The sequence below is a fragment of the Budorcas taxicolor genome, chromosome 7 (genome assembly GCF_023091745.1).
Source record: "Budorcas taxicolor isolate Tak-1 chromosome 7, Takin1.1, whole genome shotgun sequence".
Taxonomy (NCBI): Eukaryota; Metazoa; Chordata; class Mammalia; order Artiodactyla; family Bovidae; genus Budorcas; species Budorcas taxicolor.
The window spans coordinates 32054614-32063405 of record NC_068916.1 but is presented as its reverse complement, the minus strand read 5'-3'; the positions used below and the strand labels follow the sequence as shown (position 1 = coordinate 32063405).

The 8792-nt window shown below is 37.2% G+C and overlaps 1 pseudogene; it reads left to right on the top strand.

The window, feature by feature from the left end:
- The first annotated feature begins 3839 nt into the window (after nucleotides 1-3839).
- LOC128051588 (PRELI domain containing protein 3B-like) lies at nucleotides 3840-7128 on the top strand (annotated as a pseudogene).
- Nucleotides 7129-8792: the final 1664 nt, after the last annotated feature.

Genomic DNA, 8792 nt, shown 5'->3' with positions numbered 1-8792 from the left:
CAATGAATATATACAAAATTATTTCTTTTTACATGTGGAGGAAAACAATCTACTTAGCACCAGTTCATAAACTTTGAAGAAATAACTTCTATGTTTACATATATAAATTGAGTTGAAATTTCAAGTTGAATTTGGTTATTAGGCACATTGTAAAATCACTTTTGAACTGCTATCAACAATTATGCCCTCCAACCTGGGCTATTTTGGCACACAAACCAAATTTGATGACACTGGTATAAATTAGTCAACGAATAAAACTGTCCTTGTATTTTGCTATGCATAAAATCATCATTATTTATTTAAATCATCACCATGTACGTAGAAAATGCCACCTGATACCTTATTCTAACAACAAAATTATCTATCATTTTAGGTTTCCCATATATCCTGTTCAATTATGAAGGTTCATTTCTAATACAAAAGGAAGAGGGAAAGACTAATAAATAAGAGATCTTGTTTCAATTTGTTTAAATATATACGGTTTTCAAAAACCAATTCTTATAAGGTATTAGAGGAAGGAGTAAATTTAATCCCTATTTGACTCTGTATTAGGTAAATTCCCTTCAGTTGAAAGCATTAGGGAAAAAGGTATTTAGTGCTTCAGGTAACTGAAAAATTAAAGATGTAGTGACCCAATAATATTGATAAGCTCTTGATTTCATTCTGACCCTCCATTCTTTTCCACAATATAAATTTTATCTAAACATGAACATCCTTGTACTTTTAGATTAGATAGCAGCTTTGACAAGAGTTACATGTCTGTTATAGGAAGGCAGAAATATGTTCTCTTCCTGCAAACCCCACACAAAATCTTGAACTTCCTTGAGCCAACCACTTCCATTGTCAACCTCTGATTGTGAGGATCAGGGGAATGTGATCCTCTCTTCTGGTAAGGTGATTGTGTGGATTTAATCCCACCCACATCACATGACTGAAAAATTTTTGGATTTTCTAGAAAAAGAGAAGAGAGAGAATGAGGAGACAAGATCATGGGGCAGAAAGACTTAAGCTCATCTCTTCTCATCAAAACACCAAAATAACAACTAACTGCTGAAAAAAAAAACATTCAAAAAAAGACAGGAACCTACCACAAAAGGTTATTAACTTCCAAAGACAAGTAGAAGCCACAATGAGATGGTAAGAGGGACACATTTGTGATACAATCAAATTCTATACCCACTGGGTGGGTGACTCACAAACTGGAAAAAAATTGTATCACAGAATGAAACAGAAATAACCAATAGAAAAGATCAATAAAACTAAACTCTGGTTCTATGAAAAAAAACAAACAAAATTGATAAACCTTTAGCCACACTCATCAAGGAAAAAAATGAAGAGGGCTCAAATCAATAAAATTAGAAATGAGAAAGGAGAAGTTACAATGGACACCACAGAAATACAAAGGATCACAAGAGTCTACTAAAAAGAATTATATGCCAATAAAATAGACAACCTAGAAGAAATGGAAAATTCTTAGAAACATACAACCTTCCAAGTCTGAACCAAGAAGAAATAGAAAATATGAGCAGACCAATCGCAAGCACTAAAACTGAAACTGACTAAAAATCTTCCAAAACACAAAAGTCCAGGACCAGATGGCTTCACAGACAAATACTATCAAACATTTAGAGAAGAGTTAACAGATATCCTTATCAAGCTATTCCAAAAATCAGAGGAAGGAACACTCCCTAACTTATTCTATAAGGCCACCATCACCTTCAAAATCAGACAAAGACACCACACACACACACACACACACACACACACACACACACACAAATTACAGGCCAATATCACTGATGAACATAGATGCAAAAACCCTTAAAAATTAATCCAATATATTAAAAGGATGATACATCATGATCAAGTTGGATTTATCCCAGGGATGTAATAATTTTTTCGATATCTGCAAATCAATCAGTATGATATACCAGATTAACAAACTGAAGATAAAAACCATCTGGTCATCTCAATAGATACAGAAAAAACTTTTGATAAAATCCAACACTTTTTTAAAATAAAAACTCTCCAGGAAGTGATCATAGAGAGAGCATGCTTCTGCTGCTAAGTCGCTTCAGTCGTGTCTGACTCTGTGCAACCCTATAGACGGCAGCCCACCAGGCTCCCCTGTCCCTGGGATTCTCCAGGCAACAACACTGGAGTGGGTTGACATTTCCTTCTGCAATGCATGAAAGTAAAAAGTGAAAGTGAAGTTTCTTGGTCGTGTCCAACTCTTAGTGACCCCATGGACTGCAGCCTACCAGGCCTCTCCATCCATGGGATTTTCCAGGCAAGAGTACTGGAGTGGGGTGCCATTGCCTTCTCTGAGAAAGAGCATAATTCAACATAATAAAGGTCATATATTACAAATGCACAGCTAATACTATACTCAACAGTGAAAAGCTGAAAGAATTCCCTCTACAATGAAGAATAAGACAAGGATGTCCACTGTCATCACTTCTATTCAATTTGGTTTTGGATGTTCTAGGTCAGTAATCAGAAGAAAAAGAAGAAAAAGGAATCCAACTTGGAAAAAAAAGTAAAACTGTCACTATCTCCAGATGACATGATACTATAGATAGGAAATCCTAAAGATGCCACCAGAAAGAAAACTACTAGAGCTAATAAATGAATCTAGTAAAGTTGAAGAATATAAAATTAATACACAGAAATATCTTGCATTCCTATACACTAACAATGAAAGATCAGAAAAAAATTTTCTGATTTATTTGATAATTGAGAGGAAACAATCTCATTTGTCATCACATCAAAAAAAATAAAAATAAAGCAGGAGCAAAGCTATCTAAGGAGGCAAAAGACTTGTACTCTGAAAACTGTAAGACACTGATATAAACAAAATTGAAGATGACACAGATGGAAAGATATACCATATTCTTGGATTGGAATAATCAGTATTGTCAAATAACTATACTACCCAAGTCAATATACAGAATCAGTGCAATGCCTATCAAATTAACAATGGCATTTTTCACAGAACAAGAACAAAAAGTTCAAAGTTAGTATGGAAACACACAAACAGAAGGAAAAAAAAAAAAGAAAAAAACAGCCAAAGCAACTCTGAGGAGGGGAAAAAAGGAGATGGGGGAGTCAGTCTCGCTGACTTCAGCCTATACTACAAAGCTACAGTCATCAAAACAGTATGGCACTGACACAAAAACAGAAATATAGATCGATACAACAGGATAGAAAACCAAGAAATAAACCCATGCACCTATGGTCACCTTACTCTATGATCAAAGAGGCAATAACGTACAAGAAGAAAGGAGTCTCTTCAAAAAGTGGTGCAGGGAAAACTGGACAGCTACATGTAAAAGAATTAAATTAAAATTTTAATACCATACACAAAAATAAACTGAAAATGGATTAAAGATCTAAATTAAGACTGTATACTATAAAACTCCTAGAAGAAAACATAGACAGAACACCCTTTGATGTACATCACAGCAGTATCTTTTTGCATCCAACTCCTAGAATAATGAAAATAAAAACAAAAATAAATGGGACCTAATTAAGCTTAAAGGCCTTTGCCCATTAAAGGAAACCATAAACAGAACAGAAAAACAACACAAAGAATGGGAGAAAATATTTGCAAATGATGTAACCAACAAGGGATTAATCTCCAAAATTTATGAATTGTTCATGCAGCTCAAGATCAAAAAGCCAAATAACCCAACCCCCAAATGGGCACAAGATCTAAACAGACATTTCTCTTAGAAAAAGAAGATATACACTGGGCAGCTGGCAGGGTGGCTGAGGGGCAGGGCAGGGGCAAGAGTGGCCTCTTTGCCTCATTTGTGACCTAGCAGCACCCAGAAACTGTACTGGCCACCAGCACCATGAAGATCTGGACTTCAGCGCACATCTTTGACCACCCATGGGAAATTGCCACAACGGCTACAATGCAGAAATACCCAAACCCTATGAATCTGAGTGTGGTTGGAGTTGATGTACTAGACAGGCACATATACTCCTCTGGAAGGTTGCACAACCATAGACTTCTCAGCACAGAGTGGGGACTGCCTTCCATTGTAAAATCTATTATTGGTGCAGCAAGAACCAATACATATATGCAAGAATTTTCTGTAGTGGATCCCTCAGTTCAGGTCAATTAAGTTCAGTCGCTCAGTCGTGTCCGACAATTTGCAACCCCATGAATCGCAGCACGCCAGGCCTCCCTGTCCATCACCAACTCCTGGAGTTCACTCAGACTCACATCCATCAAGTCAGTTATGCCATCCAGCCATCTCATCCTCTGTCGTCCCCTTCTCCTCCTGCCCCCAATCCCTCCCAGCATCAGAGTCTTTTCCAATGAGTCAACTCTTCCCATGAGGTGGCCAAAGGACTGGAGTTTCAGCTTTAGCATCATTCCTTCCAAAGAAATCCCAGGGCTAATCTCCTTCAGAATGGACTGATTGGATCTCCTTGTAGTCCAAGGGACTCTCAAGAGTCTTCTCTAACACCACAGTTCAAAAGCATCAATTCTTCAGTGCTCAGCCTTCTTCACAGTCCAACTCTCACACCCATACATGACCACAGGAAAAACCATAGCCTTAACTAGATGGACCTTTGTTGACAAAGTAATGTCTCTGCTTTTGAATATGCTATCTAAGTTGGTCTTAACTTTTCTTCTAAGGAGTAAGAGTCTTTTAATTTCATGGCTGCAGTCACCATCTGCAGTGATTTTGGAGCCAAAAAAAAGTCTGACATTGTTTCCACTGTTTCCCCATCTATTTGCCATGAAGTAATGGGACCAGATGCCATGATCTTCGTTTTCTGAATGCTGAGCTTTAAGCCAACTTTTTCACTCTCCTCTTTCACTTTCATCAAGACGCTTTTTATTTCCTCTTCACTTTCTGCCATAAGGGTGGTGTCATCTGCATATCTGAGGTTATTGATATTTCTCCCGGCAATCTTGATTCCAGCTTGTGCTTCTTCCAGCCCAGCGTTTCTCATGATGTACTCTGCATAGAAGTTCAATAAGCAGGGTGACAATACACAGCCTTGACGTAGTCCTTTTCCTATTTGGAACCAGTCTGTTGTTCCATGTCCAGTTCTAACTGTTGCTTCCTGACCTGCATATAGGTTTCTCAAGAGGCAGGTTAGGTGGTCTGGTATTCCCATCTCTCTCAGAATTTTCCACAGTTTATTTTCTTCCACAGTTTATTAGGGATCCACTGTGGATCCCTAATGGAACTTAAATCTACAAATATTTCATTTACAAATATGGTTTCAGTAGATAAGAGATATATATAAACCACATCCTCAAGACCCAGAAAAAACTATTTGACTCAAGAAGCCATAAGTACCATGAAAGAAGTCAATCTCAGCAGTTACCTTGAAGGGCTGATGGCAAGTACGATATCATCAAATGCTAACAAAGAAACAGAAGATATTAAGAAGGGGTGGCAAGAATACACAGAAGAGCTATACAAAAAAAGATCTTCATAACCCAGATAATCAAGATGGTGTGATCACTCACCTAGAGCCACACATCCTGGAATAAGTCAAGTGGGCCTTAGGAAGCATCACTATGAACAAAAGTGGAAGTGACGGAATTTCAGTTGAGCTATTTCAAATCCTAAAAGATGATGCTGGGAAAGATGCACTCAATATGACAACAACTTTAGAAAACTCAGCAGTGGCCACAGGACTGGAAAAGGTCAGTTTTCATTCCAATCCCAAAGGAAGGCAATGCCAAAGAATGTTCAAACTACTACACAATTGCACTCATCTCACATCCTAGCAAAGTAATGCTTAAAATTCTCCAAGTCAGGCTTCAACAGTACATGAACCTTGAACTTCCAGATGTCCAAGCTGGATTTAGAAAAGGCAGAGGAACCAGAGAACAAATTGCCAATATCCATTGAATCATCAAAAAAGCAAGAGACTTCCAGAAAAACATCTACTTCTGCTTTATTGACTATGCCAAAGCTTTTGACCATGTGGATCACAACAAACTCTGGAAAATTCTTAGAGAGATGGGAATATCAGACCACCTGACCTGCCTCTGTAGAAGTCTGTATGCAGGTCAAGAAGCAACAGCTAGAACTAGACATGGAACAGCAGTCTGGTTCCAAAGGAGTACGTCAACGCTGTATACTGTCACCCTGCTTATTTAACTTATATGCAGAGTACATCATGAGAAACACTGGGCTGGAGGAAGCACAAGATGGAATCGAATCAAGATTGCCAGGAGAAATATCAATAACCTCAGATATGCAAATGACACCACCCTTATGGCAGAAAGTGAAGAACTAAAGACCCTCTTGATGAAAGTGAAAGAGGAGAGTGAAAAAGTTGGCTTACAACTCAACATTCAGAAAACTAAGATCATGGTGTCTGGTCCCATCACTTCATGGGAAATAGATGGGGAAACAGTAAAAAACGTTTTTCTGTGCTCCAAAATCACTGCAGATGTTGACTGCAGCCATGATATTAAAAGACGCTTGCTCCTTGGAAGAAAAGCTATGACCCACCTAGACAGCATATTAAAAAGCAGAGATATTACTTTGCCAACAAAGGTCCATCTAGTCAAAAGCTATGGTTTTTCCAGTAGTCATGTATGGATGTGAGAATTGGACTATAAATAAAGCTGAGTGCTGAAGAATTGATGCTTTTGAACTGTAGTGTTGCAGAAGATTCTTGAGAGTCTCTTGGACTGCAAGGAGATCCAACCAGTCCATCCTAAAGGAAATCAGTCCTGAATATTCTCTGGAAGGATTGATGCTGAAGCTGAAACTCCAGTACTTTGGCCACCTGATGGGAAGAACTGACTCATCTGAAAAGACCCTGATGCTGGGAAAGATTGAAGGCAGGAGGAGAAGGGAACAGCAGAGGATGAGATGATTGGATGATATCATCGACTCAATGAGCGTGAGTTTGAGTCAACTCCAGGAGTTGGTGATGGACTGGGAGGCCTGGTGTGCTGTAGTCCATGGGGTCACAAAGAGTCAGATACAACTGAGAGACTGAACTGAACTGAATAAAGGCCGAGAATCAATAGAGTGTGTAATACATAAATTAAATGCTGAAATTGAGGAACTGACTGCTTTGGCAAGAGGAAGCATACAGACACCAATGGCAAAGGCAGCATTTGTGAAGAAATGATAATGGAAGTTGATACACAGCACCCAGTTCCCCAAGTCTCTACAAGCTGGTAGTATATTTATTTGGTATTTAAAAAATACAACTCTATTTTAGGTAGAATTCTTTTTAATAAGCTAAAGAAAAGCTATGTGACTTGATCAAACCAAAGAGCCACAGGTTTCTAAATAAAAGGGATCAGCTGAAATTCATATTGTCAGAAATGACTGATTTTGAGGATTCAATACATGCACAATTTTGACAATTTTTGAAAAGTATATTTGGAAATTGGTATTGGCTGGTGAAACCTTCTTAAGGTAGAATTTTAAAGCTTTTCATTCATTGGACTTCTATCTGGCTTTGGACCAACCTCAGAAGCAAAGAGAGCCTCCTCTCTATACGCTCAACGGCCCTGTTTCAGTAATCTTGGAGAGCTTACATGAGGGAACTCACTTTTAAAGGAGAAACTGTATCATTTTAAAAAGACATTAACTGCATAAAATAGTTTGCTCTGCAAATTACTATTACCACCATTAAAAATCACAATTATTTCATTTCATACTCAGATAACATTATTTTAGAGTAAAAATTATCACAAAAGTAATAAATGACTCCAACAAAATTATACTATATTGTGTCAAAGAGTACTGTACTGATTTGCCAAAGTTTTGTAACTTAGTAAAAATCCTTACTTGGATTTGTACTTTATGATTTAGTATGCTATATCGTGGGTTGGTTATGTTAACTGAAAAAATAAAGTCATTACCAGAAAAAAAAAAAAAGTGAGACGTATAGATAGCCAAAAAGCACAAGGTGCTCAACACCACCAACAGTGGTAATTATCAGAGAAATGCAAATTAAAAGGACAATGAGGTATTTCCTCACACTAGTCAAAATGGCCATCATGAAAATGTCTACAAACAATAAATGCTGGAGAGGGTGTGGAACAAAGGGAACCCTCCTACACTGTTGGTGGGAATGTAAATTGGTACAACCACTATGGAAAATATACATATGGAAAACTAACAACAGAAATACTATGTAATCCATCAATCCCATTCCTGAGTATATATCTGGAGAAAATTATACTTTGCAAAGACACATGCAACCATTATTCATTGCAGTACTATTTGAAACAGCTGACATGGAAGCAACCTAAATGTCCATCAACAGAGAAATGGATAAAGATGTGATACATGTATACAGTGGAATATTACTCAGCCATAAAAAACAATAAAATAATGCCATTTCCATCAATATAGATGAATCTAGAGATTTTCATAGTAAAGGAAGTCAAAGAAAGACAAATACCATACAATATCACTTATATGTAGAATCTTAAAAAAATGAAACAAATGATTTTATTTAGAAAACCAAAACAGACTCACAGACCTAGAAAATAAACTTATAGTTAGCAAACAGAAAATGTGGGGGTGGGGGAAAAATTAGGAGGTTGAGATTAATACTAATACACAAAAATACATATAAAATAGATAATTAACAATACCCTACTGTGTAGCACAGGAACCTCTACTCAATACTCTGTAATAACCTACATGAAAAAAGAATCTGAAGAAGAAAATATATGTGTGTGTGTGTGTGTATGTGTATGTGTGTGTGTATGTATATATGTATATATGTGTAAAATTATGTGTATATATGTATGCATGTCACACACACATACGTGT